This window comes from Macaca mulatta, chromosome 8 (assembly GCF_049350105.2).
Source record: "Macaca mulatta isolate MMU2019108-1 chromosome 8, T2T-MMU8v2.0, whole genome shotgun sequence".
Taxonomy (NCBI): domain Eukaryota; kingdom Metazoa; phylum Chordata; class Mammalia; order Primates; family Cercopithecidae; genus Macaca; species Macaca mulatta.
Genome location: NC_133413.1, coordinates 85,945,734 through 85,972,500, shown reverse-complemented (window position 1 = coordinate 85,972,500; position 26,767 = coordinate 85,945,734). Strand labels below are relative to the sequence as shown.

Below are 26,767 nucleotides of genomic sequence, written 5' to 3'. Positions count from 1 at the left end.
CTCAAAGGCCATGATGGGAAAATAGTGGTTTGTACATAAGTAGCAGACAAAAATAAATTTTTAAAACACAAGAAACTTATCACAGGTGGGCACAGTGGCTCATGCCTGAAATCACAGCACTTCGGGAGGCCGAGGCGGGCGGATCACCTGAGATCAGGAATTCGAGACCAGCCTGACCAACATGGAGAAACCCTGTCTCTACTAAAAATACAAAATTAGCCAGGCACGGTGGCTCATGCCTGTAATGCCACCTACTCGGGAGGCTGAGGCAAGAGAATCGCTTCAACCGGGTAGGTAGGGGTTGCGGGGAGCTGAGATCGCGCCATTGCACTCCAGCCTGGGCAACAAGAGCGAAACTCCATCTCAAACAAAACAAAACCAACCAACCAAACAAACAAACAAAAAAACAAAAACAAAAAGAGAGAGAGACAGAGAGAGAGAGATTTATCGCTAGGTTATTCATGAAAGATTCTTCTTTCTATATATTCAGTGACTGCAGATATCATCCTCAAGTCACATCAGTTTTGCCGTTTGTCCTAGCCAGAAGGACTTGTCAAAGGGGGAATATGCTAAGGCCAACAACAAGGAAAGTGTGGATGAGGATGAGTGTTAAGAGAGAGGAAAGCTTTCTACAAGTAAACAAATGGTTTTGATTCTAGATGTTTGAACCCTGTTGACTTAATTGATAGTCGAAAACAAATATATGCATAGACTGTAAAGAAGATTTAAAACATCCAAGCTTCTAATGAGACAAAACCATTTTATGGCTGCTCTGTTATTATTGGCCGAACTATGTGTCCCTCCCCAAATCATATGTTAAAATCTTAACCCCCAGTGGTACCTCAGAAAGAAATAACTAAGGTAAGATGAAGAAGTCATGTTGGTGGGCCCTGATACAATATGACTGGTGTCCTTATAAAAGGGGATCAGGACACAGACAGACACCAATCTAGGGGCAGCCATATGAGGACATCAGGAGGAAGCAGCCACCTGCAAGCCAAGGAGAAGGGCTTCAGAACACACCAAGCCTGCTGAAACCTTGATCTTAAATTTCTAGCCTCCAGAACTGAGAAAAGATAAATTTCTGTTATTTAAGCCACCCAGTATGTGGAATTATGTTATGGTGGCTCTAGCAAACTAACACTCCTACCTAAAATATATATTATATTCCTTCTTTTTCTTCATTTAGAAAAAAATGTATTGTTTAAATAAGGTCTGTGTATTTTTCCTATAACTGTAAAAAACTATTTTTTAAAAGGTGATATGCAATCTCTTTGTTATATATATTTTTATAGAAGTGAATTTATATTATTCTAGGTTACATTAATTTCCCACATTTTTGTCCCATTTTCTTCTTTTATCAAAATAATCTTCACCAGTTTTGATGGTTCTTCTAATTTTGCTTTTTCTTTGCTTTAAATTTACAAATTGTTCAAGGAATAATACTTAAGTGTAAGAATGGCACTAATGATAGATAACGGAAAATACAGCAAATGATTAAGAGTGGTTAAGTTCTTTTATTTAATTCAATTAAACTTAGGATGAAGCATTTCATATATTTACAATCTAAATGCACATGTGTATTTACACGTGTTAATATTCTGATGTATGTTATTAATGCATATAAATAATATATACACACAGATATACACATATGTGTGTGAATGTGTATTGAATATATATAGGTCAGGCGCGGTGGCTCACACCTGTAATCCCAGCACTTTAGGAGGCCAAGTGGGGCGGATCACAAGGTCGAGATCGAGACCATCTCTTGGTCTCGCCAACATGGTGAAACCCAGTCTCTACTAAAAATACAACAATTAGCTGGGCATGGTGGTGCACGCCTATAGTCCCAGCTACTCGGGAAGCTGAGATAGGAGAATCTTTTGAACCCAGGAAGTGGAGGTTGCAATGAGCCAAGATCGTGCCATTGCACTCCAGCCTGGCAACAGAGCAAGACTCTGTCTCAAAAACTAATAATAATAATATATATACAAAGATATACATATATTATGTGTGAATGTGTATTTAATATATATATATGTTATATATGTGTGTGTGTGTTTGTGTTTCTATGTATGTATGTATATTAGTATCCTGGAATAAGTGATTTGTATATTACAACACCTACCATAGTCCAATTTCAGTGAAACTTGTAGTTATTTTCCCAACTAATTTGCCAGTTCCTAAATTCCAAGGATTTTATTTTTTTTAAGTCACTTGAGCCACAACATGTTTTGCAAATAAAACCCATTCAAAAACTCTTGCCTAATTGAATTGTAACCCTTTTTAACAAAGGATACATTTTTATCATAGCTACTTCTTTCAAAGAAATGTTAGCTCAATTTTACAAACAAAATGTCAGATTTTGAACTCATTTATAAGAAAAAATACGTGTTTTATGTACTAGAAAACCACAATGTTATCCAAAATTGTTTTGGGCTTAAATCATAAAACTACATGTTATTCAGGCACACTATTTATTCTCCATTACAACTCGAGTAATGTAAGGCAGCTTGAGGATATAAATTCAAAATATTCTCTACTTACACAACAATTACTTTGCAAGTTATAAAAGTTTTAACATTCTGGGAATCTATGCATAAATAGAAGAAAAATATGACCATTAAAATTCATAAGCCATGTGGTAATAGAGAGTAATTCAATATGTGTTACATGTGCTAGGTACAAATATACCCAAGTTTCCTATTTAATACACCCATAATGAGGATAGTTTCAGGTAGCAGGATTCTTTGTCTAGAAAGTAAGTGACCAACTAAATTAAGAAAGAAAGAAAAATTAGCTTCTGAAACATCTCATGTCTTTTAAATTGTAAGCCTCACTTCCCAAGAAGTTTTACTAAGTAGTTACCCATCAAGAAACTTTCTAAACAATACTTATTTGTGATTTTTGAAGAGAAGACAGTAAGGCATACACATTTATAATTAACTATGTATTCAGAATTTATCTGGGAAAAACTAGATAAAAATTAATACCATAGGCACCAGGTTCTATTTGATCAAACATGTGACTATTACAATGTTTATTCCTGATTTCATAAATTAGTTTCAATTAAAATATCATGTTCAGGGTTTCACAAAATCTATTCTAACATGTCTCAGAAGTCAATCTGCCATATCGTTTATTTACACATGAAATATCAGTTAAATTACTTTCACCTAATTGATGCTCAAATTGAATTCAGTGAAATCATTCATATGCTTCATAAAAATAATTGACAGAACACAGAGAAGGAGAAAAATAAAATTACCTTATTTCATTTTTAGCTTTAGAAGATACTATAAAAACTGAGATGAGATTAATAGCATAAGACCTTATTAGTATGAAAGTTATTATCAGAAGAAATTGGGCTCTGGAGACAAATGGCCTTTGTTCCTGTTTAATGCTTATACTGGTTGTTTAGTCTCACAGGGTATTCATAACATCTCCTTGACTCAGTTTCCTCAGCAGCATAGTGGTGATAACAACAGCTTATACCTTATAGAGTTATTGAAAGAATTAAACAATTTAATATATGTGAAGCACTTAGTGTCTAGCATATATAAACTGAATAAATGTTAACTCCCTGTAATCCCAGCTGTTCAGAAGGCTGAGGCAGGAGGATGGCTTGTGGCCAGGAGTTTGAGGCTACAGTGAGCTATGATCACACCACTGCACTTCAGCCTGGGTGACCCTCATCTATAAAAAATAAAAATAAGAGAATGTTGACTAGTCACTGACTAGTCACAGCAGTGTGTGTGTGTGTGTGCGTGCGCACGCACACTTGCACGCGCATGCACATGCTCGTATGTGTGTGTACCAAACCTACAGAAATCGGAATAAATATATAGAAATATTAATATAGAGAAGAGTCAAGATAGCAAGCAATCACAACATTTATTAAGTACATCCACCTTTTGCCAGACTCTATGCTGAGCACTTTAAATGCCATCTTATTTATGTCTCACAATGTACAGTAAAGTGGGTAGGCAGAGCTCCAGGAAGTTTGCTAACATGCTCACATGCTCAAAGCTGCAGGCTTGAATCAAGTGTATTTAACTCCAAAACCTGCATGTGTTTTTCATCATCCCAAACAAATTAAGTAATATGAATGTAAACAGAATGATTTTGCAAATTTATTTTGAAAGAAATTCAGGCCTTCTAGGTTTATCTGTGAGAAAATGGCAGATCCCATGTGAAGTCTACATAGACATGCTGTACAATACATGAGTAGTTCTTAAACTGATTTTGAAATGATCACACAAAAGATATACAAATAACATACAGTAATGTGTATTAGCATATTAAACATAATTACTTTTAAAATCATTTTTACCTTCCTTATACGGGTACACCATTTTAATATGGCGAAGCCACACACCTGCAAGTAGACTTCAATTTCTCTGGGTTATAAGCCACTGTTACTTTACCATAAAAAGAATCTATAGGAGTTAAAAATGGGTGAAAATTTTGAAAACACAGCAAATCAGGACATTTCAAAACTTCAATGTAAGTTCAAAAACTGAAGAAAAAAATGAAAACTTCCAAATCATAAGCCTGTTCAGCAGGTAATTTTCATTCAAGTTTCTGAAGTTGATCTGAGGTTCAAATTGCATGTCAGCGGTATGGAGAAAAAAGTCAGGGCAGAGCCCTGAGCAAGACAATGAAATCAGAATATACTGAACAAAAGGACTGTGTTTGAAAAAGTAAGTTCTTTGAATTCCCATGAGAAACTAAAAATAAAAATCATGAAATTAAAAATAAAGACTAGAACTTGATCACATGATTTTTTCTTAACAAATTGACCCATATAATTTTACTTTATCTAGAGTCCGGTTACAAATAAAAGACAACTAAAAAATAATTCGCAGAATCTAAAATATCTTCTGAGATTTTGAAATTTTTGTGAACCGTTCTGTAATATCTGTGAATTGTCATTTTAAAGTACAGCTATACACCCTAACCTTTATCAGAACCTATTGTACCACCTGCCAGAGCTCAGCAGGACACTGTCTCCTGCCCTATTGGGAAAGTGCCCTTCTGAGCCCTTGTAGACCAATCCAGTTGTCATTCTTTCCTCACACCCCATTAAATTTACACATGCATGACCTCCCCCCACGCCCCCCCCCCACACACATGCACGCACTGGTTGAAAAGGCATTGGCTTAAACTCCAAAAACCTATATTTGATATTGACTTCACATGGCTCCAAGTCTCTGTGCCTTCACATAGTTGTCACAAGACTAAAGTAAACTAATGCAGGGGAAACACTATAGACTGTGTATATAAAAAATATATAAACTGTAACACTCAATTCTTAGTATAACTATTGTTGTTGTATTGTTGTTGTAGTAGAATTAGTGCTCACAAAAGAGTCTAAATTCCATAGCATGACACAAATAGGTCTTTATATTTAGGCTAATCTTTATTTTTGAAAACTCATTTCCTATCACCTTTTTCTATTTTACTGCATATTGAGGCCTCGTAAATCCAATTTTTTATTTTTTTATTTGTACAGGTTATTCCCATTTATGATTATAATATCCTTTACCCTTTTTCTGTTGATCAAATCCTATCCATTGTACAAGAATAAATTCATGTGGGGAGAAAATATTTTCAAAACCCATATCTTAAAAAGGACTGATATCTATAATATATATAGAACTCTTCTAACTTGATAATGAAAAAAAACAAACAATTCAGTTTTAAAAGAAGGGGACTGCACAGGATTTGAATAAAGCTTCACCAAAGATAATCATTTATGTTACATAAGTTCGTGAAAAGATGTTCAGAATCATTAGTCATTAGGGAAATACAAATCAAAATCACAATGAAATATCTCATACCTTTTAGAATGTCTAAAATTAGAAGACTGATCATATCAAGTGTTGGTTAGGATGTAAAGAAACTGGAATTCTCAAGCCCTACTGGTGGAAATGTAAAATCGGACAACCACTCTGGAAACCGGTTTGATAACTCTTTGCCTTTGACCCAACCATTCTATTCCTAGGTAATCATATAAGACAAATGTAAGTGTATACACCAAGACTGGATACAAGAAAGTTCGTAGCAGTGTTATTTGTAATAGTCAAAACTTGGAAACAACCCAAATGTTCATCAAGTGAACAAATAAACAAATTGCAGAATATCTATACAACATTATGCTATTTAGCAAAAAATATTTTTAAAAAGAACTATTCATACATGCAAGCGTATAAATACATCTCAAAATAATTACACTGAGTGAAATATGCCAGACACAAAATAACACTGCATGACCCCGTGGATATAAAATTCTAGAAAATGCAAACGAATTTACAGGGGAGGAGGGGATGGCAAGGACCAGGAGAAAGAGTGTATAAAAGATCTTTAAAAAGCCTTTGGAGGTGTTGGCTATATTCACTATCTTTACTGTGGTGATTTCATGGGTATACGCATATATCAAAACTTCTCAAATTGTACACTTTAAATATATGCAGTTTATGGTATGTCAATAATATCGCATAAATCCAAGGGTTTTTTTCTCCCCCAAAGGAGTAAACTCCTGATGCACACAATAAGATGAATGAATCTCAAAATAATTATGCTAAGTTAAAAAAAAAAAGACATAAAAGGGTACATACTGTATGACTCCATTTATATATTATCCTGGAAAAGGCAACATTAATGACAGAAATCAGATCTGTGGTTGCCTGGGGTGTAGTGGAAGGGAAAAATGACAAAAGGGCACAGGGAGTTTGAGGGAGATGGGCGCAGAAATATTCTTTATCTTCATTGTGGTAATGGTTACAAAACTACATACCTTTTTCAAAACTCACTGAAACACATGCATTAAAAGGGATTTTACTGATGGCAAATTATATCGCAATAAATCTGACTTAAAAATAAAGATTTTACATTTAATCACTTAATTAACCTACTCCAGGAAAAGTGAGTGGGCTTTTTACTAGGTTTGAATAATAGTTCCCCAGGACTCAACAATTATACTTAGCATGTTGAATAATAAATTTTTAATTTTTTTTTTTTTTAATTTTTTGAGACAAAGTCTCTCTTCGCCACCCAGGCTGGAGTGTAATGGCACAATCTCAGCTTACGGCAATCTCCACCTCATAGGTTCAAGCAATTCTCCTGCCTCAGCCTCCCAAGTAGCTGAAATTACAGGCGCCCGCCACCATGCCCACTCTAATTTTTTTGTGGGGTTTCACCATGTTGGCCAAACTGGTTTCAAACTCCTGACCTCAAGTGATCCACCTGCCTCAGTCTCCCAAAGTGCTAGGATTACAGGCATGAGCCACCACACTCAGCCAATAATTTTTTTTTAATAGATATCCCTAGTCAGACAGGAGAATCTTAGGAAAGGGTTGTTTCTCAGTCATTGCTGAGAAATATAGAAATGTAAGTCAGTTTCAATCTCTCTCACCCCTTCATCTTACATATTCTGTAATCGTTCAATTCAGTTTAAATACCTTTGAAACCTACAGATTCTAATCCTTTCTCATCTTCATTGCCACTGGACAATTGCTTACAAGTTCTTACTAATCCTCTCCCCTCCCCTCCCCTCCTGTCCCCTCCCCCTCCCCTCCCCTGCTCTCTCCTGTCCTCCTCTCCTCTCCCTTTCTTTCTGTCTTTAATCTATTTTCCAAAATGCTGCCAGTCAATCTTTTTAAAAAAAAAAGAAAATCTTAACTCAACCTGCTTAAAGATTTTGATGGCTTCCCAGTGCCTAGCAGACATCGTCCAATCCTTGTTACTACATTCAATATTGTTAGAATCTGGCCCAGTGTTCCTTCCCCACTTCATGTCTTGCCACTATTCCTACTCCAAGTGCAATCTCCTCTGCCCCAAATACTTTTCTAATTCTTCGCTACTCAGCAAGTTCTCATCAGAAGTCATTAACACTTCCCTGATATATCTCCAGGCTACTCAAGCTAAAAGTATCCTTTTTTGCTTCTGTTTTCCATGGTATTATACTAATTATAATTATTTATTATCCCAATATAATAGTGTCACCTTATGTTTGTCTTCAAGGTAGATTATTACTGTTTGTGGGTAGAGACATTGCTTTACTTATATTTGTATTCCAGGTACTGTGTACAGAGCCTATAACTTAATTTCTGCTAAAGTAATGTGTATTAACTTTATTTGAAACCTATAACTATGATGTCTGAAATAAGAAAATGCAAAAAAAAAAAAAAATTTGAAACACAGTCCATAATCTTCAGTCAGCCAAGAGCGTAAGCAACGCACAAGACAGTGCCTAAGCCCAAGGGAGCAAAGATTCAAAATATTTAAAACATTAAATTGTCAGGTCCAGTTGATATCATACTTTTAAATGATATCCTACTATTAAATAATGATACTTTTAAATTAGATGGGGAAAAACTGTCTAGATTTCTTGTCAACTTTTTGTTATCCTTTATAAATATGATTCTTCTCTACTGAAATAGAGTGTACGGAGTGTCAAACATTCAACAGATAAAATGCTTGATTTAAATAATGCAAGAATTTATCCACATGTACTTTGAGAGTAAGAACTATTTTCTCATTTCATAGCTATTTAATCTGAAGAAACATTAAATGACTTGCTCTGGGATACACAACTGACAAGGGGCAGAACTGAGATCTGCACACAGGTGGGAATGACTCCAAAGCCAATGTTCCAGCCATTGAACTATACGTGGTGTGATTTTTCTCTACACTGCTTAGCTGTATGCTCCAAGAAATTAGAGACTCTCTTTCTTATTCATCAATACATCTCCAAGGCCTATTAGAGGGTTTGGACAGGTTTCCAGGGGTCCACAATTTTCTGAAGTTATAAGTACTTTGTGTATATAAATATAATAATCTCTAGAGAGAAGATCAATAAAAACAAGTGACACCTATTAAGAACTTACAACAAGTCAAGCAGTGCTTTAGATGCATTATCTCACTCTATCATAAGAACAGCAACACAGAACACATACCTGGTACTCAATGTGCCAGGCACTGTTCTAAATGTTTCCCATGGATTAGCATATATAATTACCCTACCAATTCTATGACACAGGTATTATAATTGCAAACATTTCAAAAATGAGGAAATTGGACCTCAAAGAGGATAAGTTGCCGAAGCTCCCCCTCCCTTCGCATTTAGTGAAAAACTGGGCTGGGATGTAAACCTTGCCATCTGACCACAAGGCCTGCCCTTGTGACTTATACACCACAGAACTTCCCATGAAGCTGGTCATCCTCAAAGACCTTCATGTTCTTCAAAATGTTGAGTGTTACACAAAGAGAAAAAAATGAACTCCCTATTCGATTTCCAGGAAACCATCTTGATAAAAATGAAAGCTTTTCAGGGGAACATCAGATGTTATCAGCTAATTCTATCATGTAAAGAGCATACTCTATCAACACATTTTAAAATATAAGGTAGGGAAGAACAGGCAACAAGGCAGATCTGTTATTTAAGGTCTACCCATAATGAGTGGGTAAAATAGTATTGAGTTACAAAGATACATATGGAAACAAATAGCTCTGTATAGCTCCTACAAATTATCCAACAGCAGGAAGGGTGCTGATACCTCTTACAGATATTTTGTGGCCTAGAAAAGTGTCTTCCCCAGGGAATATTTAGCCAAAAGCAAAGGGACATGGCTTGGCTTGTGGGTAGTGTCAAGGTTTCAACCCTTCCTCTGCTCAGTTAGGCACCTCTGTGCAGTGAGCAACTCAATGAGAACATGGAGCAGCCATGGTTCTGTTCACGACCTAGAGTCGATGTGCCTGCATTTGAATCCGCAACTCTATCCCGTGTAAATGTGTAACCTTAGTCAAGTTATTTCATTTATCTCTGGTTCACTTTTCCCATCTGTAAAGTAGGAAGACTGTTCATATGAATGGCATAAGATTGTTATAAGAATCTAAAAAGCAAAAAGCATATACATTGCCTACAATAGTACCTAGTGCATATTAAGTATTCCATAAGAATTACCTTATCTATATATGTGTATGTGTGTATATGTGTGTGTGTGTGTGTGTGTGTGTGTTCTTTAAAACATAAGAATAAGAGTAAGCCATATTTGCAGAGTTCCTTATGTCTGTATATGAGTGTCAGGACTGACACCAATAGGTATAAATACCTTTGAGGAGGGTGGAGAGAAGTAATCGCAAGGCTGCGTTTGTTTCAACAACATTCCCAGTTGTTTCATTTGCATGGATAACTTTTTAAAGGATCCAGAGTGATAAGACCTCATTTAAAATCATACTTTTGTCCTAGGGGTGTGAATCTTCTCTTAGGAAGGGGGCAAACATGTAGGTACAAACCACAAAATTACAACTGCAACCTGTGGACCATGTTTGCAATCTAGAAATGCTCACTTATCATGTGTCAGTATCTCCAGCCATTCAGTAAATGGATAGTTAGCAACAAATGCAGTAGATTCTTTTACAAGCTCAGAATAAGGTGGTATATTCAAGTGTATTTAATTCCATTCCCATTTTATTATATTTTTAAAGCGAAATTCCCAAAATCCCCAAGTCAGATGTTCTGGGACTGGTTTATACAATTCCCAACAATGAGGAATCAATTTTTCAACAATAGATTGACAACATTCTAAATAAGTCATTATTATCAAGTGTTGGCAAGCATGGTACAATAAATATACTGTGGGTGTTTAGAAAGGCTCTTGGCAATATCTATCAAACATCTCCCTGGTGCCAGCAATTCTCTTCTCAGAATAAATATTCAACAGTATCCATGCAAAGATAATGCACGTAGATATTCACATCATTGTTTGTAATACTTAGAATTGAAAAATCCAAGTGAATATTCTGAGGGACATTGGCTGGTTACCTTAGGTAGACACATTTAAAAAAAAATCTGTATATATTGACAGATAAGCATTTGAAAAATATTAAAGAAAAATAAATTTCAGAATACTAGTATGATATGAACCATTATTCAAATTTTAAAACAATAAAAGAAAAATTTCTGTGTTATACACATGGAGATTAGAGAAATACAAACCCAAACATCAACAGAAGTTACATATACATGGAGGAGGGGGGCTGTTTTTATGTTTTACTACAATTTTGATGTTGTTTTATGAGAAAATATTACCTTCAGAATTCATAGAAAAAACAAGAATTTAAAATAAATAAAAACAGGTCGGTTGTGGTGGCTCACGCCTACAATCCCAGCACTTTGGGAGGCCAAGGCGAGTAGATCACGAGGTCAGGAGTTCAAGACCAGCCTGGCCAACATGGTGAAACCCCATCTTTACTAAAAATACAAAAATTAGCCGGGCGTGGTGGTGGGTGCCTGTAATCCCAGCTACTCTGGAGGCTGAACCGGGGAGGCAGAGGTTGCAGTGAGCTGAGATTGTGCCACTACACTCTAGCCTGGGTGACAGAGCAAGACTTCATCTTGGAAAAAACAAAAACAAAAAACAAGGCACTCAAAAACAAATACTTATTATTTGCATAAGGAGTATGTTTTTTTAAAATCTTAGCAATCCCTAAATTTGCGCTATCCCATATGCCTATAATCGTGATTAAAGAATGCAATATTTGTGAGATCTTAATAAACACACTTTAGTAAAAGGGTTGAACCTTCATAAAGCATGTTGGAAAAATGTCCTTATTTGCACGCCCATAACTGGAGCTCAGGAGAAATGGGAAGACAAACAGCTCTCAATTTTCCACTCCATTTTGAAAAGTGAAAAATGAGCAGTTTACCAACACTCACCACCACCTCCCTCTCCTTGCCACACCTTCAAATGATACCAGGAAAGAGCCCAACACTACTTGTTCACCTACTTCAACCACACAGCAGATCAGGTGGCCTGAATGAGAGTGTCCACAGGACATGAAAAGAGAGGGAGTGGTGGTGAGGAGGTGGGGACAGGAGGACTCCTATGGAAAAACGGTGACAGCTAGACAGGAAGAACAGTTTAAGGACAAATAACCGCCTCTAAAGGGAGAAGAGAAACCTGTAAAATGAACGAGAAAGCAGAAGAAACTAACAAAAACAAAACCAGGAAATGGTGCTCTCAATGAGTATTTAGTTTCCAGGACGTCCCATTCACTTTTGAGCTTCTGGATTCTGTATTCTCTTGCCCTTGCCCGCAAGTGAAAACTCATGCTGATTGTTTTGCTTGTTGGAGCAGTGCTTTGACTCAGTTCAGAGCAAGATTTATAAGCACAGATCATCAGGTATGAAGCACATATGTTCCATTCTAAGATCTTATCACGTGCTGGCTTATTTCAGTTAGACACAGAACGGTTATTGCTTAACTGGCACGTTGTTAACTAAGCTTCCAAAGGACATGTCATCCCAAAGTTAGCTAGGAAGGTCTCAATATTATATTTAAAGTATCCCCCAACGGCATCACCAGCAGATGCCGACTCCCAAAATTTGTCCATGAGAGACGGATGGAAGCTGAGACTTGAGCGAAGGCCATGCAAGGGGTGATGCTGCAGGACCAAGCACCTCCCCACAGACCTCCAGGGTCCATGAACATCCATTTGTTCTGGACTTGCCTCAGGCCACAGAAGTACTTACACGGAAGACCCCCTAGAGACCTGGGAATCACATGACCCGCTACAGCCACCAAAGCTTTCTTTGCACCCAAACAAATACAAATACAGCTCTCTCTATCTCTATTTCTCTCCTCCCTTCTCTCTTTCTTTCTTTTCTAAGGTGAAGGACTGGCATCTTTCACTTCCCCGCTCCCCCTACTCCCTGCTGCCCCACCTCCAGCGCCTTCTTCCCTCCAGCGCCTTCTTCCCTCCAGCGCAGCCTGGGCGAGGCCTTGGGGCATCTGCTTTCCACACGGACCGGCCTAGGGGTCCTAGGGCTCAGCCCCTCCTTCGGCCGCCCGAGGGGAATCGAGGCTCCTCCCGCCCGGCAGCAGCCGGGGCAGTGCGCTGCGGCCAGCCCGGGCCCCGGGCGGCGGCGGAGAAACTTACCTGCGCGGGCCGCTCCCGGAGCTCCCGAGTCGCAGTCAGCCGCGCGGCCGCCGCCGCATCTCCTGGCATCAGGTCCCCCACCCACCCCGCCGCGCTGTCCCGCGCCGCACTTTTCCCAGGCTGGGAAGTTTGCTGAAAGCCAGGAGGTGGGAAGTGGGGGTGGGGCTGAGGGGACTTGGGAGAGGAAGCTTAAGGATTTTGTTGTTGTTTGTTTGTTTGTTTGTTTTTCCCGATCTCTAGCAAATATTTTAGACCATATGCTGGGAGAATATTAGCTTTGCTCAATGGCGACAGGGCAGCGGCCTGACTCTCACAGTCCGATCGATTTACTAAACAAACTGAAACGTGGGTGGGGACGTTAAACAGTAACCAGTAGACTCAATGAAAACTGAAAGCAGCGAGGCCGCCACCGCCTCGGCGCGCGCATTTCCCTGTTCCCAAGGCCCCAGGGCGACTGGCGGTCGGGCCAGCAAGTCTCAAAGCCCGGTCTCCCGAGACCGCAGTGGCTCTCTCGGGCCTTCGCGGGGCCCAGGCGGTGACTGCCGCCGCCACTGCCGGAATCTCCACCATCCGGGCGAGGCGCCCCGCGCTGCACCGCTCTGGACTGGAGCGGATCGCTCTCCGCCTCCTACACCCTGGGGAGCCCCCGAGGGTCCGCGCCTGGAGCCCGAGGCCAGGGCATCCTTCACTCGACTCGTGCTAAGTCCCCTCCCCCGCCCCGGGTCACGCCTCGTCTTGGGCGATGTCAACCCTGGCTTGTGGAAGTGCTTTTGGACGCGCGGTAGCAGGGGGAAGCCTGCTGACCCTAGAATGCCGATTTCATCCTGAGCTCATGAGGTCCAGAAACGGCTGGAAGTATCTTTAAAGGGAATTAAATGGGTTCCTAGGGGCAGCTCTGAAGCCACACCACTAGGGGAAGCCCCCACCGTTTCTTCAAACTGCACGTTGGGCCTCTGGGGTTATATTCTACCATGACGCTCCTGACCACCTAGCTCGGCAAGAGTTCTGGGAAGAGGAGGGGGAATGGTTTTCCGTTCCCATCCGTGCCAGCTACCTGTGGTTTTAGTCTTTAAGTACCTCTTTACATATGTATTTGATGGAAAACTTCCCTTTCTCCCTCCCATACCCTTTAGCTTTGGACTTGCATAAGTGGGGCTCAGACCCATCCCAGATGCGCTGATCTTCTTGGTCAGGCATTTGTTCACAAGCAATACAGTCAGGGAGCCGGCTTTTAAAAACATCTCAACAATTTAACTTCGTGGTTTCAGGAATGAGTGACTTCAGGTCAAACAAGTAATTATCATCATGAGATAAATAGTTACTTAATCCGTAAGATTTTTCTTTTCCTACCAGAGGGTTGGCTGATATTTTAAGGCTGTAATAACAATGCCAGGGAGATCAAAGAGCTAGGTGTTTCTTCTTTTTCTTTTTAGATCGGATTTACTAAAGTTTCTCAGTTTCCTCCTTCCGAATATCTTGCTGAAAGGTTCTTTGAAAAACAAGTTGTTGGCTGTTTTAGAAATGAGGACAAAGGGGAGAGATCATATACTATTTTTCTATAAATCGACCTTTTTGAACAAAACACATTCTTTGGTTGCTTGTTGCCCACGCGGTTTGCAAACCGTGTCAAAAAAGTGGCCTCTGTTCATATCGCTCATGGGAAACCATCCAGACACGGGAGAGGCAGAAGAGTTACAATTAACGGGTTATATTTATTATGCAAATCTTTCATAGGTGTGTTGTTTACAGATCACCTGTGGACATTCTCTTTAAAAATATTTCCAGATACTTGGAGAATGAAGGTTGTTTTATTCTATGCCAAAATGTAAATGTATAGTTTCCATAAAACACAAAGTCTGGAGACAAGTTCTTCATCCTCATTCACAGAAGCTTTAATGACACCTGACATCTCTTGTTCTCAGCAGAGAAATAATATTTTAATTCAATAGTCTCAGTTTATTCCACTGTTAATCCGCGATGTAAGTGGGTTGGGTTTTGAATAATTAATTCATTACTGGTATGTGGTAGAATAGCTGATCTACCAGGAAATAGTCATATGTTCTGTGTACAAAATTATTTTGACACAATATGTAGAACTTTTGTGACAAAATTTGTCAACACGAGGATTTTCAATAATGAGAAAAACAGTCATGCATTCAAGAAATTAAACTCTGTGAAGTCTTATTATTATCTAAGAAAAACATTGCATTTGTTCAATTTTTAAAAACCCCTGAGAAGAGTTTAGGTAACACTGCCAACCATTCTGTGTCAGGAGCAAGAAGAAGGGGTTTCAGATGAATGAATGGATGAATGAATAAATAAACGACGTTAAGAACTAGAAGAAGGGACAAGGATTTGACTCCACTCTGGAGCTTGGCGGTTTTTACTAGATAAACCAATGCTACACGACCAAGCTTTACAGCATCACTTATATTGTTCCTGAAACTAATTTATTACGATTCTCCATGGCATGGCTTTAAGCTGCTGAAGATGAAAAATGTGCTCTATGGAGAGTCGTCCCCTGATGCTTGGGGGTGGGGGGGTTGGACAACAATGAGAAGAAAGGCTCAGGATAATTTTTCAGGGAAAGGTTCTCAGCAGATACAATGTTCCATTTCGCTAGTCAGTGGTTTGGGGGAAATTATACACATATATATTTATGTTGCATCTGCTCTTTTAACCTAAAACTAAATACACAAAATGTGGCGTCAAAAATCCTTTACTTCACTTTTCTATTAAATGTCTCGTTTAGCCTGTACTTTTCCTTTTCTCTTTGGTATTTAATCTTTTTTACACCATTCCTCCCACCCCCTACCCCCTCACCCCCACTCTCGCGCTTCCCTACGCCACCAAGATTGTCTTGATAAGAACTTCAGGTTCTCCCACGAACCGTTCTGATACTATTAATTAAAAGCAGTGGCCTCAGGCAGAGGGCTCAGGAAGTAGGGAGGGTGCGGGCCGGTGCGCACAACCTCAGGGAAAACGTCTTTATGATTTCAGCATCCAGAGACCCTATTTCCGAGGGCAACTCCGCGCCCATGTCCTGGCACATGAAACCATCACCAAACGCGAACGGGAGGTGTCCTCTTCCTGCCTAGGTGCTGCTAGGGCCGCTGCCACCCCTGCTGACCGGGTTCAGAACCCGATATTTCGCGACCGCTGTGGCACCCACGCCGGAGTCGCTACCTCCCCACGCGGGCTCAATTAGTGGGGATTACCGCCCACCTTTACCCGAGTTTACACGCAGGAAGAGAGGGGAAAAGGAAGAAAATTTAAAAGCTCATGCAGTTCCCCTCCCATTCTTTTCTAGATTTGGGCACAGCTCAGTGACACCTTCAAAGCCACTCGTATGGAAAGGACCGCGGGCGGGACGCGGCCACCGGGACTCAGGTTAAATTTAGTCCATAGCTGAGCTAATCGCTCCTCCAACTCACCCAATGGACCAGTGTTTGACCCAGGGGGCGAAACAACGGATAAAGCAGCCTCCGCCAGAATTTCAAAAACTCCCTGGAGGCCACTGAATGTTTTATGCATCAGAAGGGGAGGCTGGGATTCCGGTCACTGTGGCTAGGAGGGGGGAGGGCTCGGCCAGCAGGGTGAGGGTGGGGGCGGGGGCGGTTTCAGCCTTAAGCCATCCAGGCCTCGGGTTTATGGCCCGGGGCTGCTTCTGGCTGCGGCTCTCTACCTTGTTGCCCCGGCCTCTTTCAAAAAAGCACAGGTTTTTTGCTCCCTGGCGCAGTCCAAAGCGAGGGCACAGATTGTCGGAGCTCTAAATCTGCCGACTCGAGCCTCCGGGAAAGGGGATGCGAGGCCATTTCATCTTCTCCGACCTGCACCGTAGCCTTCAACGACGTCCACCCCTGCTGGGCCTAGAGCAATAGCAGACTGTAACTGGGACCCCGGGACTTTGGTACCCTCCTCTGCTGTTTGATTTGTCGGGCTTTCCACGGGGCGTCCACTTCTTAAACACTTAAATTTAACACGGTGAAACAAGAACAACAATAAAAATCAGTAGAACAGACCGATTGAACGTGGCACAGGGATTGATTAGTACTCCCAGTCCTACCATCACTGTGCAGACTCCAAAAAGAAAAGAAAACAGTCCATACACTTGCATGACCCGTTTGGTGGTTAGACATTTGAAAACACTAAAGCTGCAGGCGTGGTCTTCAGGACTGGCCACCCTACTTGGCCCCACATTGACCCAGATAAAAATTAGTCTTTATTTTGCACTCAAGTCACAGATCAGAAGCACCCAGAGTAAGTTTAGATTAAGGAAGGCCAAGGAATGTTCCCAGACTCCGTTACCTGTTAATAAAAATGCAAAGCCAAGATTTCAAATTGAGCGTCTAAATTGAAACTACTCTGCGTATGTTACACGTCTGACTGAGACACCGTGAAAATCGAACACACTTATTAATTCTCAATGTCAAGGTATGGTTCTTGTACCAAATAGGCAAACTAGTAAGTTGGATCACTTCTCTTCCCACCCGCCTCTTTGTAGATTTCCTGCTGAAGTATTGATTGCCAAGGTCTCTACAAGATTTGCAAACTTTTACAGTCATTTATAGTGCATGCAATAAAAACAGGTGATACGAGCACGCTAGTTCAAGGTGTAATGCAAAGATGTATTCGGTGTCCTTGGCAACTATCTATGAGACCTGTTTGTCTTTGCAGAACCCGCCCTTCACTGCAATGAACCCCTCTGTAACAAAGATTGGCCCTTTACATTTCCAGGGCCTTGGCCCCTCAGTGGAAAGGCACACACGTTTCAAGTAGAAAACTCAGTTATTTCAGCTGTATTTCAAGCAAGGAAAAAAAAAAAGAAAAGAAAAGAAAAAGAAAAACTTTAAACAAAATGGTGAGAAACAAGGAAAGAACTATTTAAAATTCCCCAATTTCCTACTCTTTTTTTTTTTCACAAAGAAAACAAAGTAAATCGACGAACAATTTACAATGTACTCTCTCTCTGACCCTTGCAATTGGGCAACAGGGATGTTTCCACTGTGAGAAAATAAAAGCACTGAGATTACACAGAGACTACACCACATTTTGGATCGTATGTGTCCAAAGGAGAAAGGAAAAAGACGGAAAATGAGTGTATTGTATGAAAATACTTAAAAGCCTTATTAGAAACCCTATCTTCCTTGACCAGTTTTACCAGTCCTTTTTTTGTTTGTTTGTTTTTTAGGATCTATGTAGGAGACTGGGGGAGGGGGCTGAAGATAAAATGATTGATTTCTAAAATGTTGTGCTTTGAACAAAACTGGTTTTCTCGTCTAGTGCTGCAAATAAGAATAGGTGACAAAATAAGTTCAAGAGATCTATTGCACAACATGGAGGCCATATTTAAGGACAAGGTATTGTACTTTTAAAAAATGCCAAGAGAGTGGATGTTAAGTATTCCCCTCACAAATATGATAACTATGTGAGGTAATGCATTTGTTAATTAGCTAGGCTTAACAATTCCACAATGTTTATATACTTCAACACATTATGTTGTATATAATAAATACATACAATGTTATATGTCAATTAAAAAATAAATGAATTTAAAAGTAAAATAAATAGGATATTTCCAGTACTCCATAAACCTTCCCAGTCACTACCTTCTTCCGAAGGTAGCCACTATCCTGACTTCTAACCCAATTAGCTTTGACTATTTTTGAACTTTACATGAATGCAATTACAGTGAGCTTTAAAAAAAAAAAAAAAAAAATAGGTGACACATAGCTCCTGAAAAGCATTCAGAATCCTATACCTGCCATCTAGTGGGCATAAGAGAAAATACAGATTCTAGGTATCCTCCAAAGCCTCTGAGTCTAGTTGTTTTCTTATTTACAAACCAAAACAAGTATAAGAAATGAAAGAAAAATGTAAAATTAAAGCTAAAGTGAAAGAAACACACTATTGCACTAGGGAGTGTTATAACATAATCATTCAATTTATTTCATTTCCTTTTGTATGTATTAATCATTAAGGTTACTGATCTTCACTCAGATCATCAATTTATTATATACTAGTTTTTCTTCTAAATATCTTCATATAAATTTTATGCTATTTGTCTTTTTATGGATCAAATTCTCTATCAGCTTTGGATCCAGTTGATATGCAAATTTCAATAATTCAAAAAACAGCCAAGAGGTACCTACTTCCTGTTTGGACTCTGAAAACGCGTGCACAAAGCCATCTCTCATTTTCGCAAAAAGAAGGAGAAAAGGAGGATGAAAAGGAGAAGGAACAGCAGCAGCAGCAAAGAAAGATGGAGTTGATTATACTTACACACTCACATGCTTGCTTTTGATACCTTGCTATAAGTTTTATACTCCTTCAAAATTAGACCACATCAAATACAGTTGGTTCTGCATCCCTGGATTCAACACACCGAGGATTGAATATATATGTATATATACACACATATATATATATATTTGTTTAAGACGGTCTCCCTCTGTCGCCCAGGCTGGAGTGCAGTGGTGCACCTTGGCTCATTGAAACCTCTGTCTCCTAGGCTCAAGCAATCCTACCACCTCAGCCTCTCAAGCAGCTGGGACTACAGGCATGCACCACAATGCCCAGCTAAATTTTGTGTTTTTAGTAGACGCTGGGTTTCACCATGATTGCCCAGGCTAGTTTTGAATTCCTGAGCTCAAGCAATCCACCCATCTCGGCCTCACAAAGTGCTGGTGGCATGAGCCATCGCACTTGGCAGAAAATATTTGGGGAAAAAAAATGAATGGTTGCATCTGTACTGAAGATTTACAAACCTTTTTTGTTGTCTTATTCCCTAAACAATATAACTATTTATATAATATTTGCATTAAATTAAGTACTATAAGTAATGTAGAAATGATTTAAAGTATACTGGAGGATGTATTAATACTTAGGTGATATGCAAATACTACACCTTTTCTTTTTCTTTTTCTTTTTTTTTTTTTTTGAGATGGAGTTTCACTCTGTCACCAGGCTGGAGTACAGTGGCATGATTTCAGCTCACTGGGACCTCCACTTCCCGGGTTCAAGTGATTCTCCTGCCTCAGCCTCCCCAGTAGCTGGGATTACAGGCATGGGCCACCACCCCCAGCTAATTTTTTTATTTTTAGTAGAGACAGGGTTTCACCATGTTGGCCAGGATGGTCTCGATCTCTTGACCTTGTGATCCACTGGCCTCTGCCTCCCAAAGTGCTGGGATTACAGGCTTGAGCCACTGCACCCAGCCTATACCATTTTATATTAGAGATGAATATTCTCAGATCTTGGCATCTTCAGGAAGTCCTAGAAGCAATCACCCATGGATACCTAGGGACAACCTCATCAAAAACGAGTAAAAATCTACTTGGTAGGGCAACTGAAAACTACTTTTTGTTGAAGTTCACATTATAAAATATTTGACATATGTAGAAGTCTTACTGATGAAACGACCATTAAAAAATCATCACTATATTTTAATGATAGCTGACATTTTTTATTTTAAGGGTGCTTTTAATATGCCAGGAATATTTTATGGGATTTTAAGTAGTTAACACATTGAGTACTTACAAAAACCCTAGAAGATCTATATTGTAAACACCATTTTACTAGCGATCCTGGAAGCTGAGGAATCAGGAAGTCATGAAACTGGTAGGTCAGAGATGATAAGGTTCCAGAGCCGAGGGTGGCGAGGGTGGCGTGCACCTTTCATATCATGCTGCCTCCCATAAACAAAAGAGGCAAAAAGACATCACTGCAATTCAAGTTATGGGCTAAAGGAGTCTGAGGGACACAACAAGACTCCATCTCAAAAAAATAAATAAATAAATATAAAAAAATAAAAGAGATACAAGATACATCCCAAAGAAGCATTTGCTTGAAGGCACATGGTCTGTAATATATCAGACATCCAAATGAAAAGAAAAAAAAATCAGTTAATTAACACTAATTATAAAAATCAAGTACTAAGAAAAATATATGTAAAAAGCAAAAAATATATTCACTCATCTCATCTATTTAGTATAATTTTTGACCACTGTCATTCAAATCTTTATTATAAATTGATTCTAGAGTCTATGCCCCTCTGTATTTTAATTTCAAGTAATAAAGTTACCCATGCTACTGCAAACAGTTCTTGAAAAGCCCTCCAACATACTGCCAAAAATTTGTCCCTGAACTTAGCTGGCCTCATCATCTCAATTATTTTTCCACTTTGCCTCATTCTAATTTCCAATTTTATTTTATTTACAAAACAAAATGTAAGTGTGTTCTGAACATATTTTTGTATTACCTAATTACAGAAAATATTACCCTCTTTTCAGGACAGTGACTGTATAAACCTAAGCTGGTTAAATGTATTCAGATTCCTCAGTAATTGTGTCATGAGAACAAGACTTCTCTTCCAGAAGCATATTGCTCATTTTAGAAACTATAGGTGAATGATCAATCTCTGATGCAATATGTTTTTGCTTTGTTGTAATTCAGAATATTTGAAATATTAACGATGACTAATTAAGTAACACTGTAGCATGTAGGTATTAATTTATGAGTAGTGAGTATTTTCAAAAGCTGACAGCAGCTGGCGCGGGATTCCTGCCATGGTTTGACACGAGAAACCACTTGTTCTGCCTTCCTGATCTCTTACATGCCTCCAATCAAGATCACACAGCAGATAAAAGCTGAAACTACAGCAGTCAGGCCCTTTGTATCTCTCTTGTGTATCCATGTAGATCTAAGTGCACCTTCCCCTTCTCAGGAAGAAATATTGATGCTCTCACAGGAAGAAGAGATTCAACTCCTATTTATGGTTAATCCGTCCACCTGTGTTCTTCATTCCATCCCTTCCTGCCTATGCCTGGCCTTGTTCTACCAATTACAGTATTTCTTTTTCTTATATCTTCACACTCTCCCCCTCCAATAGTTTCTTCCCTGCAGGCTATAAATAGGTTCAAGTCTTACCAACGAACTAAAACATTTTTAAAAAGCAAAAGCAAAATTTCCTCTCTACTCTGTCTCCTTCTGGTATTGCCCTATTTTTTTGTCCTTTGCAGCCAAGATTCACTAGCCAAGTCGACTTATGGTCTCCTTATCAACACCTTTCATTCACTCTTCCACCCACCATAATCCGGCTTTAGCTGGTTCCACTCCAGGGACTCTGCTCTCAGAAAGGGCCTTAGTGGCTTCCTGATTGGTAAATCCAATAAGGACATGTTCAATCCTTATATTAAGCTCACCAGAGTCTATGTCTAACCCTCTTAGCATTCTTTTATCTGTATTTCTTAACACTTTGCTCCGACCATCCTATAACAACTGCTGTTTCCTAAGATTCTTCCTTTACACTTTTTTCTTCTGACTCTTCCTGGGAAATCCCATGCACTCTAACAGTTTTACCTACCACAACATTGGCTGTTGATTCCTTAAATTATACTTAAACCCAGATCTTCCCTCTACCTATCAGTATTATAACAGCTTTGTCTCACCTCTCACCTTCCAACTGGTGTCTTCTATACCTTTTACAGGCACTTTAAACTCAGTGTATTCTAAATCATCTTATCCCCAAATATCTCTTTTCTTTGGATTAACGGAACCATTATCCAGTTGACAAAGCTAGCAAAATAGGAACCGTCAGTGATTCCACCTTCTTTAATACCTTGAGTTAGTATTTGCATTCATTTATTCCAGTGGATTAAAGATTTTATTTTTCTCATATAACAAAAAGTCTGGAGATTGTATAGTCCTGACCTGGTAGGGCAACTAAACTACCATCGAGGCTCAATCGCTTTCTATTTTCCTGTCCTACCATTCTTAGAGTGGGACTTTTATCTCATGGTTGCAATATGTTTCCTTTATTTTATCTGTATTCCAGGCAAGAAGGAGGAGGAAAAGCAAAGGGCCAAAGGACCATTCTAACTAGAATTGCCTCCCTTTAGCTGGCTCCACTACCAGACACCAATTAACAACGTATGTATATGCTTCGTTGGCCAGAACTGAATCAAGAAGATACTATTTATAGTCATAGATTACAGGAAGGTTATCTTCAGTAACCAGACTGCCAAACCAAATACATTTGAGATTTTGTTAATACGTATTAATAAATTGAATTTTGCAATACAACAAGCTACCTCAGAATATAGTTGCTTAAAACAATGATAATATTATATCTCACAATTCTTTGGGTTGGTGGGGCAGTTCTGTGACAGCTCGACTGAATAATATGCAATGGCCTTAAACTCTTGTCTAAGACTTCAACTGGGATTGCTGGCCCTTCCTCTTTCTCTATATGACCATTCATGACCCAGGAAGATATGACTTCTCATGGTAGTCTCAGCATTACTAAAAAAAGGAAGAGAAGGCAAGCTCCAATACACTAGTACCTTTTAAGCATCATTTAATATTATGTTTGTTAATGTCCCATTGATTACAGCCAATGACATGGCTAATCCAAGGTTCAAGTAGAGAGAGAAATATTACTTCCTGATGGGAGGATGGCAAACTCACAATACTTACAGGAAAGGGAGAAATTTATGGTTATTTTTTCCTGAGTCTACTACAGTAAGGAAGTATAGAATGGACATGATGTAGGCAAAACCAGTGGCTGTCTCATCTTTTATATTTTACTATCTTTTAACCTGTTAATATTTTAATTAATAATACTTAAAGAAAACCTGTGCATTCTAGGCATCCCTGTGACTTTCTAATTTCCAAATCAATGATTGTTAAATTTTCTTAGGTTTAGGTCACTTTGAAAATCTGATCGAAGTTATGGTATATTATGGACTGAATGTCTATGTACCTCCAAATTCAAATGTTGAATCTTCAACCCCTAGCATGACTGTATTTGGAGATGTAGCCTCTAAAGAGGAAGTAATTAAGGGTAAATGAGGTCATAAGGGTGGGGTTTTAACTGATAAGATTAGTGGCACTGTAAGAAAGAGACACCAGAGAGCTCTGCATCTCTTCTTCTGTGTGTACACATTGACGAAAGACCACGTGAGGGAGGGGATAGTGAGAAAGCAGCCATTTGCAAGCAGGAGGAGACTCACCACTGGAAAGCCAGCTGGAACCTTGATCTTGGACTTTTAGGCTCCAGAACTGGAGAATGTAAATTTCTGCTACTTAGGGCACCCAGCATTTTGTTATAGCAAATCAGACTAATACAACTACTTTTTATCTAATTAAAAGTCTTTACATTGAGTTTTTGTGTGTGTGTTAAAATTGCAGCTGGGATTTCAGTCTCCTGAGTGGATCCTGATAGATGCAGGAGAGAGTGGTGAGAAGGAAAGAGGAGGGATTTATCTGTGAGTTCTCTTCTAACTATTGTTTCCTTTTGTCCAGGTTCTCAATGCCCAGAGTTTAGTTCATGGAGAGATACCTCTCTAGACATTTCTGTGGTGTCTCCTATTCCCTTCAGGAGCCTTTGGATAAGTTACATTACTCAGGTCTAATAGTGAGGGGAAGAATTGGAATTTCAGTAGTTATCTCAGGAGGCAGAATTGCTCTTGTATCAACTGGAATAAGTCCCATTTATACTTGGTTGCCTCGGGGGTGACTGGGTGGAGCCCTGGCAGAGTTGGGCCCCATCATGGTGGCAAGGACTTGATCCAGATAGTGGATGCTCCATCAGCCTGGGCTACAAAAGTGGGCACAGAATGGAGTAGGTCTCCAGCTGATCTGCTAGGGATATTTATGTAAGTAAAACAATCCCTTGTTTTTTTAAGCTGAAATTTGTGAATATGCTTGATAATATAATATAAGCTAACCAAATTTAACTGAAACAGAAATTCATACCAGAAGTGGCATGCTAATTACAGAGAAACAAAAACCTTATTAAGTATGTGGCAATAGTTAAAGGGCTGGGCATACATAGGTGGTGAGAAAACTGGTTTCAAAATCTGAAATCCATAAAATGTGTCAGCGAAGCATCTGGTAAACTGTTGATTGTATTAACTTGGAAGTCAGGTTATATACCTAGTTAACTCGAGCTCCAGGAAACATGCTCTGAAAATAGATGTTGGTAACAATGTTTGTTGCAGTTGGCTATGTTTGGCGATATATTACAAGAAAAAATGATTTTGCTGATTTATACACATAAGTGAAAGAGAAGAAAGAAATTTAGGAAAATTGTACAGTTGGAAGATTAAAATATTTCTTAACTCTAACAAGTAAAAGGTAAACATAGCTCACTCAGCACGTGGCAGGTAGCGAAGACATCATCCTGGTTGATCAGTGGAGTACAGGTTGTCCCTGGCACAAGGTGGCAGAATAATTGCCAAAGATTCCAACAGAGGTGACCTCAGAAATTGTTCCAGTGAGGGTGGGGGCGGGGGATGTTGTGGAAGGTATGATAATGATATAATTTGGTGTCATTTGAAAAGAATATGTATTTGGAGAAACATGAGGGTAGCAATGCTGAGTTCATTGATTACTGTTAGATTATATTACCCCTGCCGAAGAATAATGAGAGAGTAAGGGCTGTTAACCAGCGGTAAATACCTAACTGTGAAAGCCAGAGAGTTTCTGTCTCAGGTTTACAAAAAATGCCCTTATACTTGGAGTGGAAGGGCGGACACAGTTAAGGTTACACTGAAGACCTAGTTGTCAGAATAACAGAACTCCTGAGATATTTGAATGCTCAGCCACGGCATGTCTGCTATATGAATGTTAGGGCCCTGCTAAGGAAAATTTCAAATCCTGAATCACGGTATACAGTCAACCAGATGAACTGACCATAAGAATATTGTCTCAGGCCGGGCGCGGTGGCTCAAGCCTGTAATCCCAGCACTTTGGGAGGCCGAGACGGGCGGATCACGAGGTCAGGAGATCGAGACCATCCTGGCTGACACGGTGAAACCCCGTCTCTACTAAAAAATACAAAAACTTAGCCGGGCGAGGTGGCGGGCGCCTGTAGTCCCAGCTACTCGGGAGGCTGAGGCAGGAGAATGGCATAAACCCGGGAGGCGGAGCTTGCAGTGAGCTGAGATCTGGCCACTGCACTCCAGCCTGGGCGACAGAGCGAGACTCCGTCTCAAAAAAAAAAAAAAAAAAAAAAAGAATATTGTCTCTGTAACTTCCCTGGGTCTTCTCGGGGTACAGAAGTGATTCATTCTTCCCTAGTCAGGGCTAGCATTTCCTCTGTGCCAGAAGATGCTGCAGAAACCTGTCTCATTCAAGGGAACAGATGACTCCCTCCCCCCTTAGAAGCTGCTCACTTTCTGACCTGCATGCCAAGTTGACAGCTAGGGTTATCTCCCGGCATAACCCACACAACGTTGTATGTAACTAGGGATATGAGAGCAGGACCATTACTACGGGATCTATGTGACTATGGGGTCTATGCATGACTCAGAGTCAACCAGCTTCACTGAAATCTGGATCAGCCTTCCAAGGGTATAATTGGGGCTGGGCGCAGTGGCTCATGCTTGTAATCCCAGCACTTTGGGAGGCTGAGCAAGCAGATCACTCGAGGTCAGGAGTTCGAGACCAGTCTGGCCAACATGGTGAAGCTCCATCTCTACTAAAAAAAAAAAATTAACTGGGCATGGTGGCATGTGCCTGTAATCCCAGCTACTTGGCAGGCTGAGGCACAGGAATCACTTGAACCCGAGAAGCAGAGGTTGTAGTGAGCCAAGGTCATGCTACTGCACTCTAGCCTATGCAACAGAGCAAGACTCCATCTCAAAACAAACAAAAAACAAAAACAAAGATATAATTGAAGTACCACATTGGAGAAAACACTTGAAAGGGTGGGGTACCATCTTTCAGGATGGCTGTATTTATTAAATCAAACACCCCCACATGGCTTGTGTCCACAAGAGAAAAGATACCTGGATCCAGGAATCAAGAGGTGAAA

At 39.7% G+C, this 26,767-nt stretch overlaps 1 protein-coding gene across 6 annotated transcripts in view; it reads right to left on the bottom strand.

The window, feature by feature from the left end:
• Window positions 1–13,266, bottom strand: part of HNF4G (hepatocyte nuclear factor 4 gamma) — a 157,377-nt gene extending 144,111 nt beyond the window's left edge. For 3 of the 6 annotated variants that reach the window (XM_077942841.1, XM_015145597.3, XM_077942838.1), the window contains exon 1: window positions 12,949–13,266. The gene's annotated coding sequence lies outside the window, so the exon portion shown is untranslated. Of the gene's footprint in view, window positions 1–12,733; window positions 12,798–12,948 lie in introns of those variants that run through there. The other 3 variants (XM_077942845.1, XM_077942839.1, XM_077942843.1) reach the window with 3 other exon arrangements.
• Window positions 13,267–26,767: the final 13,501 nt, after the last annotated feature.